Genomic DNA, 12,160 nt, shown 5'->3' with positions numbered 1-12,160 from the left:
TTCCAGGTGTATTTATCCATGTGCTGGAGAAGGAAATCTATGACAATCTGCAGCACCTAAGACTTTGTTTCTGCTGGCACAGCACTTGATCAATCTAATTCTAATTCAGTTAAAGAGCTTTCCAAAAGGGAAATTTAAATTTCTTTAAATTTCTTAACTATTTGATAGTCCACTTTTTCTGCCAGATTTTCTTTTTGTTTCTCTGTAAGGTTTTTAACTATAACTTTAGTTTTTTCTGTTTTCTGCTCCTCTCCAACCCCCTCTATCTCTTCTAATAGTTTCAGAATTGTCTCTAGCGATTCTTCTACAATACATTCCAAATTATCTGCAAATGCTTGTAATTTATACCTTTCCTCTCTTATCTTTAATTTCTGGATTTTGTCTGATATTCTTGTTCAAGACTTCCAAAGTTAATATAAATAATAAAGGTAATAGCAGATAACAACTTGTCTTGTTCCTTTCTTTATATTCTGAGTTTGCAGTGCTTCCGCCAGTACATTTGCAATCAGTTCTGTTAAGTTTTCCTCCTTGTCTTCAGGTATATTCTGAAATCTAAATATATATGAGGGTTTCTCCATCTCCAGTGTTGCTACTGTATCTTCCAGATTTTTATTTGCCTGTGCCAATCTTTGGTTCCTTCCCCTTTTATTTCTTCCATCATGTTTTCCATTTCTTTTGTTTTATTTTCCATTTCTGAATTCTTTGTTCATTCTTTGTAACCCTTTGTTGAAAGTTTTCTAGCTGGGAATTTATGTTGAGAATCTGTTCATTTACTTTGTCTATTTTTTCTTCCATCTTGTGTTGATTACTCTTCTTTTTTTTTGAGGCAATTGCTTCCCGAATCATCTATAACATTGTCTGCATTTCTTTTTGAAAATACTTTATTTTAATCAGTGCATGTATTAGAACTATTATTTACTTTGGCTAGTATTTCTATCATACACTATGAATATATCAGTCAAATATTCTTCCTGCCAGATCAGTGGCTTTGTAATAGCTCCTTTCCTAACTTGAGAAAGTAAAGACTCTTGAAACGGATTATTTCAAAAGGAACCTTTAATCAGTCAGGATGGAAACTATTAGAAACAAAGTAGCATCTGAAAACCTTTAGGCCATGCAAATGGGATTAAGCTGATAATGACCCCTCCCCTTTGTCCAAATGCAGATTCTGACCAATATACAAGTGTGAAGATGCTTCCTTAACTCTTCTGCCCTGGGAGTTAATAAAGGACACGTTCTCATGGCTATCTCTAGTTAGACATCAAAGTTATGTATCCCACATGGCTATCATAAACATCCCTCCAGAGATGTTGGGGCCTTCAGTCTCCTGGTGGCAGGAAACCTGTTGTAGAGTTGTAAAACTCAGTTGTTTCAGATGTAGCTAATGATTTAACTCTGAGGCTCCCCTCCTCCCAATTGAATGGCAGTATCACTTTCAGGGATCTGACAGATTTCCAAGTACATTGCATAAGAATTTGAGTAGCAAATATGTCTGAAACTATTTATATACCAAATCTCTTTGGAGTCTTCAGTGAGATTAGTAAAAGTGGATGAGCTCCATAACATAGAATTTTATGAAAAGGTTGTGTATGGGAAGGACAAAACATAACAGGCTAATCTTATCATTTTGAAGAGGAATTTAAGAACATATTCATAAGCAGAAAGTTATTGTAAAATATTATTTTAAGAAAGTTTGAAAACAACTTTGCAAAACTATGACTATACTGTTGACTATTCTGTTCAGTATCTGAAACTCCTATGGTGTTTTAAACTGGTCATATATCCATATATGTCCTTCCTGATATTTTGTTGTTGAATGTGGTTACATTTATATCCCATCTTTCTTTCAGCAGTTTAAGATAATTTATTCATCTGGCTGGCTTCATTTTTCCTCCACAAAATCCCTGAGTTAAACTAGAGAGAGGGAAAGTTGTTGACCATGTGTTATCCAGTGAACCATGGAAGTCCAAGTCCAGTACTTTAACTGTATTTTGACCAAATTAACCTAAGACCTGTCAGGCCTTTTTTTCAATTTGTGTAAGGGTGAACTACAGGCTCAGCAAGCTCACATTTCCCATTGAATTAGTAGTATATTTATGTTGGTTAAAATTTTCTTCATTTTAAATATTGTATTATTTAATGGTTTTTTGCACTTCAAATAAAGATATGTGCAGTGTTCATAGAAATTTGTTCATGTTTTTTTCAAACTATAGTCTGCCCCCCCCCAACATTCTGGGGGACTATTATCCCTCCTTAATTCGCCATTGGAGGTTGTGTGTGTGTGTGTGTGTGTGTGTGTGTGTTGATTCTCACCTTCTTCCACCTGCTTCCAATGTCTCTCAATGCCCATCTTGGGATTTTTAGTTGCACTTTTAATTGGTGCAGTTCTCAATCTGGTTTATTGTATGGTTATCTGAAACATATGATCAGGAGTTATTTTGAAGAAAATCCTGTTTGTTTTATTCTTTTTTAATGGCCTATTTTAAGGAGCCTGAAGCTGCTATTGTAATGAAGTTAGGCAAGTGGCAAGAAAGTTTGTGCTCTTTCTCCCTTGGAGGGGGGGGTTCTTAAGTAAATAGATTCCTTTGGTTGAGCAAGTACAGCAAAGACAAAAGCAAAATAGACTGCTAAATTAGCCATGCCCACCCAGTCACATGACCACCTAGCCATGCTCACCCAGCTGGTCTCGCCCCCCAACAGTGTGAGAAACCGTGAATTGGCCCCCTGTTCAAAAGGTTTGAGGACCCCCGGACCAACTCATAACACCCTTACCATCTTTTTTTTTAAAAAAAATATTAGAATCAATATTTGTAAATGTAAGTGTAAGCCGCCCTGAGTCCCCTCAGGGAAAAGGGCGGCCTATAAATAATAAACAAATAAACAATAATAAACAAATAAACAAATACAAATAAACAAATACAAATACAAATACAAACACCCCCTCCCTACACAACAATACTGTAATATGAAAAAGTGGCAGGGTAAACAGTTGAGTAGGAATTCTTCAGAACAGAAAAACTGCCCTACTTTCTTCTGATTTCTTCTCAACTCACTTAAGCAAGGAAAAATGGAGAGCTCAGGATTCATATACTCTACTTGCAATTTGCTCACTTTGTTTCCAAAACAGGAAAGGTGTAAGAATTCTTTATTGTTTCTTATTGTTCATACAATGTGCTGCGGGGACCGGAGTCGACAAAGGCTGGAATCTTGGCAGAATTCTCCTTGCAGACCTGGCCCATTGGCACTGGGCACATGACTCCACGCACCTCCACACGTCATTTTTCAGATGGGGCCACCAAAATTGACGGGAGGCCAGGCGCAACGTCTGAAAAAAACCCAATGTCTTGGTGCAGACGCGCAATGAACCTACGAGAGCACCTGTCGACGGATGTACCCTGCGGGAACGTAGGGCTTGCCCCGACACTTCAAAAGATCCCCTTCCAAAGTCCATGGGGACGCCGGCCCCACTTCTGCCTTTCATCGCTCCACCCAATCGTCACCCCGCTGCGCATCCCGCATCAGAGACTGCTTGCTCACGGGATGACAAATGGCAGCGCAGGATGCAACAGGTAGAACAGTCCGAGGTGGAAGTGAGTTCGCAGGGTCAGAGTTCTCTACTTTACTTGGCAGGGCATCCGCCTTGGGACTCCACACACCCCGAATGCATGCTACCTTGTGCGAACGGGGTATCACGGCTGCATAAACGTGCTGGTTGTCCGACATGATAGTGCGTTGCTGAGGGACGGCTGCAGTCCACGCAACCCTTCTGTTCTTCTTGGGGCAACTCCCTGCCAAGTGTCCAAGATCCCCACAGTAGAAGCACAATCCCTCAGCACATCGTCTGTCCATCTCTGTCCGTGACACTCAAGGTCTGACAGCACCCAACTCCATGGGCTCCTCCCAGTCCATTGCAGTCCCTTGCTGAACCGGCATGCTGGTGGTCTCCTGGAATGCACGGCGAGGCCTTCGCCTCTGCAGCCGGGCGTCTATCCAGAGGCAGAGGTGGACCAACGCATCGAACGTCGGTGGCCTGTCCACCCTCGCCAGTTCATCCTGCAAGGCCTCAGACAATCCATCCTGGAACGTGTCCATCAGAGCTGGTTCATTCCACGTGGAATCCTGGCTACGCAGCCTGAATTCACTAACATAGTCCTGCAATGAACCACTCCCCTGCTGCAGTGACTTCAGACTTCTAGCTGATGTTTCCCCCTTGATAGGATCTTCAAACATCCGTTTGAAGTACTGACAAAAGCCCTGGAAGTCGTCCAACAAAGGGCTCAGCTGAGTTAACAAGGGGGTAGCCCAACGGGCAGCTGTGCCTGAGAGCAAACTGATAATGAATCCCACCTTCATCTGGTCAGTGGGAAAGTCCTCCGCTCTCAAACTCAGGAACAGCTGGCATTGTCCCAGAAACACAGCAAACATGGCCAGACTCCCATCATATTTATCTGGCATGGCTACTGGGCACTTCCTCCTTGGCTGAGGGGAGGGTTTGCAGCTCTCTGCAACTGCGTAATTTGGTCCGCCAAAACCACGATTTGTTGTGCCATTTGCCTATTTTCAGAAATTAATTGCTCCATAATCAATCAAATGGAGGCTTGTCAGGCAGGAGTCAATCTGTTCTGTCCCCCCTTCTCCGCTCGTTAACAGACAACAGGCACCCAAACATAAAAGGGAAGAACTTATCAGTTCTCGGCTCAGACTGGCTGCGAGCCCAAAAATAAACATAAATAAAGTCTCTGATGAGGAGATAACAGAATGCAAAACAAAACTCTTACAAAACAATTCATTTCTCCAAGTGTCTCCTTGAATCAGGGTTACAGAAAGCAAATCACTTCTCCAAGTGTCTCTCATAAACAAACCATGACCGATGAATGCTGAATGAACGTTGACTCCTGCAACCAGGACGTGGCACCATCTGTCCTTTTATCATCAGAAGACGCCACTAACGAGCCCCAGCTGCATTGTTAATCTTGAATCCCGAAAAGATTCACAGGAGACTTCTGCTGTGTCACAATAGTCAACGCAGAATGCAGTTTTTTTTCTCATGGAACAATATCGGGGCGGTGATTTTTGGGCAGTAGTTTCAATGACTTTCTTTTCTAGATTTTTGCCAATGAAAACTCTCAGTTCATCTAGTTCTTGGGGCAGGGGCATGCTATACATTTTTGGCTTTGGGAGTTTTGCCCCTGGTAAAATTTTAATGGCACAATCTGTGAAGTGATGGGGGGGGGGAATTCATTGGAGCTTTTTTTGCTGAATACCTCGGCTAAGTCTTTGTACTCTTTTGGGATTTCCTGGTATGGTCCAACTGGGCATTGCTGTTTCTCTGTTTGCGCTTTTCTGGGTTTTCCCCATTAAGCAAAAGTTATGTGTCCTTGGAATCTTATGGTCCCTTCCAGTTTACTTTGGGGTTCCACTTCCTCAACCGTGTGAGTCACAGCACTAGTGGACACTACATGCTGGATGCCACTATGAACATGAGCATTTTATCATGGTTTTCCATGCTATCTGTAGGGGCTCTGTGGCAAAGATGGCAGGCTCCCTCCCGCTACTGATCCATCTAGCTGGCAGAATGCAGTGGGGTTTTTTAGCTTCCTAAGATGAACCCCCAGTTTTCCCCACCAACGTCACGCTAATTAGAGTGCATGCTGAGTCTAGTAATGCCAAGATTTTTACTTTTCCTTCTCGACTGGGGATGAAAAGCAGTGGTGAAATTAAAAAATGTTCCCTACCAGTTCTGTAGGCGTGGCTTGGTGGGTAGCTTGGTGGTCATGTGACTGGGTGGGCATGGCTTGATGGTCCTGTGACCAGGTGGGTGTGGCCAAGTTGACATCACTTCTTTGCCCTTATGACCTATAAAAAGAAAATATACCAATTATTTCATGCATTTAATACTTAAATAAGAATAAATGAAATGCACAAAACAATAAGAGGTACACAATTACTTACATAAAAGCAATAAAAGTGTTGTCTCAACCTCACTTCTTTGCACCAATGATAATAATGACCTACAAAAAGAAGATATACCAAGATATACCAATTTAAACATTTAATACTTAAATAAGAATAAAAGAAGTATGCAAAACAGTAACAAAGGTACACAAATACTTACATAAAAGTGCCAGTAGTCTTTAACTTTAAGATTTTTTCACATCATTTTTTCATTGGTACTCTCCTCACTTCCACTCTTCTTGATCTTGATTCTCGGATCATTGGCTATGTGATGGTGTGCTCTTAACCACTGTTTCACTGCAGGAATAGGGTCCCATTTTGGAAGAGTCCAGTAATATTGATAGTCATGAGGTTGGTTAACTTAAAAATGTTAGGCGACTTCTGCTCTCTGAACATAAGATGTTCATTTTTGAAAAACCACTTTCCGCTTTGCATAACTTACAGCAATTGTTCTGACAATATTTTAGCTTTTTTAATACTGTCAGGAATTGCATAGTTCTTCAAATCTTTTAACACATTCTCCACAAAATCTCTGTAGTCATTGAGTTAATGTTGTAATTGAAAATGTGCATTGTCACCAAATGTGCATAGTTGTTCCTCAGCTGCTATTCATGGAACTACTACTTCCGCAATACCAAAAAAAAATAGAAATTATAATTTATTTGTGGTGTCTTGCAATCGGCTATCTGTTTTTTAATGTTCACAGTCCATTAGTCTTTTCTGCAAATTTGTTATGATGCTTTCTAAAAGTCTTTCCAAATGAAGTCCAACAATCAATGAGTTTGTACAAATTTTATATTTTTGAAGGTTTCTGAAGTAATTAGTCGCTCAACTTTTGCATTGGCAAGAAAATACTGATGTAGCACTGGATAAGCACGCCACACAGCTATGGTTGCCCTTAAACTACAAGCACGCCACACAGCTATGGTTGCCCTTAAACTACAGTTTTTGGATCATCTTGATCCAAAAACTCTACCAATCTTTATGATGTCAATTTCAAGTTTGGATATTTTGTCAAGTTCAATTAGGTCCTTATTCAATTGATGAAAAATAGAGCATATCTAATCAATATATATTTTAAAATGATTTACTTGCTTTATTTCCTTTATGGAGTCATCTAAAGCAAGTTAGAGGCAATGGTCCAAGAAGTGACATATGATGGATGCTTGGAAACTCTTGCTATTCTAGTGCTCACTCCAGATTTTCTCCCAAGCATAACGCTGGCACCATCAGAGCAAGATGCTATTACATTTTTTGTAGGTAGTTCTGGGTAATCCCAGCCTTATGTAAACTTTCCAGAACTGAAGAACATATTGTCTCTGCATCTTTTTTCTTCAATTTAACAAGCGTGACAAAATTGTTGGTGGGTTCTCTAAATTCTCAGCTTTTATGAAAACTATCACAACTGGTTTGCAGGATACCACCGAGGCTTCATCAATGATCAAACATATTTTCATATTCTGTCCAATAATGCTGGTGAACATTTTGGTTTTTATTTTATTTGCAATGCACTCAACCATTTTCACAACTGTTGGTCGTGAATGCAATCCTATTCCCAGATGTACTCCATTTTCAGTTTGCAATTCTATCAATTCTTGTATGCTTGAAATTGGTCTACATGCTTTTGCCAGGATGTAAACAGTTTTGAACATTTTACAAGTGATGGTGCCTAAATGTTTTTCAGACACCTTGTCTATTGCTTTTCTTATGGCATCCTGCTCCTCTTGTTTTACATTGTCTCTACAAATGGTGTGAGCTTTTGATGTAAAATGTTCTCTCATTTTCTTCTGCAGAGATGCCTGCTGCAATTCATTATTTTTCCCAGATGCCTGAATCTTAAAATTCTTCCATTGTGAAGTCATGTTTTGCACAGTACTTGCAACCTCATTTCTTGTTTGAAACTTCCAGTCCCTCCTACTTCTCTTGAAAGTTTCTCAGCTGTTGCAAAGTCCAGCAGTCAGGAAGATTAATTTCAGACTCGGGTGACTCAATACTTGACTTGCTGCTTTCTCCAAGTTCAAGTGGTGGAAGTGGTGGTGCTTGTGATGGTTTTGGATCTTCCAAGGCCAATTCTGATGGTTGTTGTGCCAGTTTTGGTTTCTTGGTGAAGAAACTGCCCAAAGTATTTTCATCCTTCCTGTTAAAAGCAACTACTGCAAAAGAAAAAGGATTAGTGTTAAGGGAAGGGATCTCTGTTTTCACCCAACAATGTACAGTCTTTTCAGGATGTGACTGGGGTCCAACAAGCAGGAACCTCACAGAGTCATAGAGAGCTCAAAAACAAACTATCACACTTTACACAAAAAGTCATACAAACTACATAACTGACTCACACACAATGCAAAAGCAGCTGGACTTCACACAAAATGGCCCCTGCAACAAGCAGGAACCTCACAGAGTCACAGAGAACTCAAAAACAAACTATCACACTTTACACATAAATGTCACATACACCTTTGTGAGATTTTGCATGTTTGTGTAGTGAGTGTGATCTAAAAATATAAATGCAGAAAAATTTCTTAAAGTTTATATGGCTATTTCCTAAAAAAAACCAATAAAATTTCCTAAGAAACCAATTAACTATTTTTTTAAAATAACTCACTTACTTACCCAATTGAAGGCAGGCAGGCAGATTCAGTTGCTCACCGATGAGAAGGATGCAGGATGCAGCTGTGGGATTGTAGCAGGTGAAGCAAGGCAGGCATGTCTGCGACCAGTGGCTCGGGATTCAGTCCAAAGAGCGAAGGTAAGCAAGCTGGAGGCTGGGGGGAGTGTGTTAGTTAGCTAGGCCCACCTGGGATGGAGCTGACTTGGTTTTACCAACCAGGCGGGCCTAGGGATGGGGGGCACATGTTTACTTTTGAGCAGGCATCAACAAGGCAACTGAGCAAGACGCTGAGCAGAGCGGGTGTCAGTGAAGCAAGTAGCTGGGCTGCATGGCAAAGGTAAAATATAGGGTAGGATGGGTGGGTGGGCGGGCTGAGCAGCGGGCAGCAGTGAATGGCAAGAAGCAGCGAGCAAGCTGGAAGAGATGAGTGGTGAGTGGGTGTGGGTGAGGTCAACCAGGGGTGATTTCTATCAGTTCGGTGTCGCTATCCTATTACTCTGAGAATGCCTTTCTGTGCATGCCTCCATTATATTTGCTGTTAGTAGGCCTTTGCTAGGCTGCACCTGGCAGCAAACCTTCTAGAGGAAATGGTTTAGACAGGTAGCTAGGCAGGACTTGCAGAGTCTGCACATCTAGCCACACAGGACGGATATAGCCGACCACAAATTGTTCTTGACACCTGTAGAATTTGCTTGTTTTGTACTTGCTTGAAAATGCTAAAGTAGGGCACACGTGAAACTTAGGAAGCACGCAGTTATCAATTCTGTTATTGGTCTAGATGCATAAATTGTCACCAATGACATTTGTAATATTTGGAAACCTCATTTGCGTATGAGAGTTTATATATTCAGCTTTGCTACACAATAAACTGTCATTTCACCCAGGGAGATCTCGTGTCCTCAAGTTCTTTCTAGGATTGGCTTCGTGGGTGACCCCCCTTGATTGTTGTGCCCAGGTGCCGCCCTGGAGAAGCCGTTTCCTCCAGGGACGGACTGTGGTGCTTCAAGTGGTGACCCCGACGTGATTTTTTCCGCCGGACCGACGCAGCCTCGCCGCCGCGTGCCTGAGACCCCATCGCTCGTAAGTATGGGGGCGGATCTGTCCAAGGAGCAGATAGCTCATGTAAAAGAACTTGGCCAGATTCTCAGAGCTTCTAAAAGTCAATTAACAAAGAAATTTGTCTTTCCTACCAAATCTGAATTACGCCAACTGTTAATACACATTTGGCAAAACTGCCCCTCCTATCCTCACCATGGCTCCCTTAAACCTGGACCATGGGTGAAAATAGGCACATATCTCCATCAGGAACCTCGTGCTCCTACTCTGATGCTCCTGACTTGGAAAGTCACACTTGCTGCTCTTAGACTCCATTATTCTGACCCTTCTCCTGATTTTCCCATAGAACCCCCTGATCTTACTCCCCCGCCTCCTTATTTAGATCGCCCTTCAAATTTTGTCCCGTCTGTCTCCTCTCCCTCTGTTTCCCCCCCTCCCTCTCCTTCTGTTTCCGACATTTCGCTCACATCATCTCCCCCTTCTTCTTCTGGTCCTGCCGGCGTTTATTTTGCATCCTCTCTCTCTCTCCCTACTATGGCTGGCAGTGCTGTGGCCCGTGGTTTGGCTTCTGCCCGAGCCGATCCTTCTCTTACCCCAGATGATCTGGAACTTCTTTCTGCTTTTCCCGTTGACATAACGGGCGCTGCTGCTCCCGTCTATGAAGCCCTCCCTTTTAGAGTGCTGAAAAATCTCAGATGTGCCGTGTCTCAAAGTGGCATTACGTCCTCTTATTTCCAATCTGTCCTTGAGAACCTTAGTCAGACTTATCACCTTCTCCCCTGTGATTGGGTCACCATCGCCAAATGTATCTTAACATCCACTCAATTTGTTGTTTGGCGCTCCTTGTACGACCAACAATGCGTACTAAAAAGTGCACAATTTCCTCAATATACCGCCGCCCAATTAAAAGGGGTAGATGCCTTTGCCACACAGGCACGGCAACTTACCACTCCTGTGGCTGGTCTTGACCTGATTAGTGAATGTGCTCTTTATGCCTTTTCTAAGCTTGATGAGCCATCCTCCAAATCAGCCTCCTCTTTTACTACCATCTGCCAAGGTCCCACTGAGCCCTACGATGCCTTCATCGAACGTCTCCAGAAGGCCCTCAAACGTGACATTAATAACTCTGAGGCGCTTCAGGAGATTTTGATGCGCTTGGCATTTGAGAATGCCAATGAGGACTGTCGCAAGGTTCTTGAACCCCTCCATGGTGACTCCTCTAAGACCTTGGCTGATTTCCTCCAAAAGGCTGCCCGCGTAGGGTCTCTCACCTATCAAGCCGAACTCATGGCCACCGCCCTCTCCACCTTACATGTGGGGGGTGTCAAGCCCCATTCTGGCAATTGTTTCAATTGCGGCAAGTCTGGCCATTTTCGCAACCAGTGCCGCGCCCCCGGCGGGGGTGCTGCCACACAGACCACGGGTGCTCGCCCCAAAACACCCTGTCCAAGGTGCGGTCATATGGGTCATTGGGCTCGGGAGTGCCGCTCCGGCCGCAACCCCAACCCGGCCCCTGCCATGCCTTATTCTCATTCCCAGTCGGGAAACTAGAACTGGGGCGGGTGGCTAGCCCCGCTTTCAAGGCCACCTCCCATTTTGCCCTTTCCTTACCTCCTGAGAATGACCCTATTCACCTGGGTGTGGATCGCCCAGGGGACGGCCAGCCTATTGGCATTTTTACATTTCCGGTAGGGGTGATCGACCCTTGTGCCGCAAAGTCCACCAGCATTTTACAATCCCTCATTGTGCAGGCTTCTGAAACTGTTCCCATGTTAACACCTGGTCTTGTTTATTTTCTCCCTCTCAATGTTACAAATCTTAAGCTGCCTCCTTCGGCACCCTTAATATTATACCCCCACCGAGATCTTATCTCGCAAGGGGTGCTCGCCTCACCTTTTCTTTTATCTGCCCATGAAATGGATTCCTTGGCTCTTGTTTGCATCCCTGATAATCCTCTCACCATACAACAGGGATCTGATGCTGCTATTGTAATTCCCGTTCCATTGGAAATAGATATCCCTAAGTATGATGAACTTTCCCCCCATGCGGAGATTCCGTGGAAGGATGTGCTTTACTCTTCTCCTGTCTCTTCTGCGAAGTCCCTTTTGGTTTTCCATTTAAATGGTGTTCCCTTTTCTGGTATTTTAGATACCGGGGCTGACATCACTGTCATTCAACTTTCTCATTGGCGGACTTCCTGGGGGCGGAGCCTGTCGCCGAAGAGGGCTCAACGGAGCTCCTCTCACAGATCTGGTCTGTATATCTAAATAAGATCATAGATATCACCCCTTTTTGGCTAGAAAGGGGCAGGGAGTAGCTCGGTGCTAGGGTCTATTCGTAGTTCACAGCCTTTTTCTTTTTTTTTGGCTGTGGACGGAGATTAGATCCAGCGTAAGCTGAGCTCTTATCTCCAGCCAGTTCTTCTCAGCTGCTTTTTTTGCAGCCCTAGACAGGTGACCCCCCCCCCTCAGGACAAAGCAAAGTTGTTTGAAGCTATGATTAATACGAGCGGGTCCCACCCCTGAGAGATTTTTGCTTTTA

The 12,160-nt window shown here is 43.1% G+C and overlaps 1 protein-coding gene and 1 pseudogene across 1 annotated transcript in view; both read right to left on the bottom strand.

The window, feature by feature from the left end:
- Positions 1 to 12,160, bottom strand: part of BMPER (BMP binding endothelial regulator) — a 461,522-nt gene that overhangs the window by 260,823 nt on the left and 188,539 nt on the right. The gene's annotated exons all lie outside the window — the stretch shown is intronic.
- LOC148045893 (E3 SUMO-protein ligase KIAA1586-like) lies at positions 7,290 to 9,934 on the bottom strand (annotated as a pseudogene).

Source organism: Thamnophis sirtalis, unplaced genomic scaffold (genome assembly GCF_051295495.1).
Source record: "Thamnophis sirtalis isolate CommonGarterSnake01/CBP01778 unplaced genomic scaffold, rThaSir2_p1.2 scaffold_4, whole genome shotgun sequence".
NCBI classification, from domain to species: domain Eukaryota; kingdom Metazoa; phylum Chordata; class Lepidosauria; order Squamata; family Natricidae; genus Thamnophis; species Thamnophis sirtalis.
The sequence above is the reverse complement of the archived record's forward strand: the minus strand, read 5'-3'. Positions and strand labels throughout refer to the sequence as shown.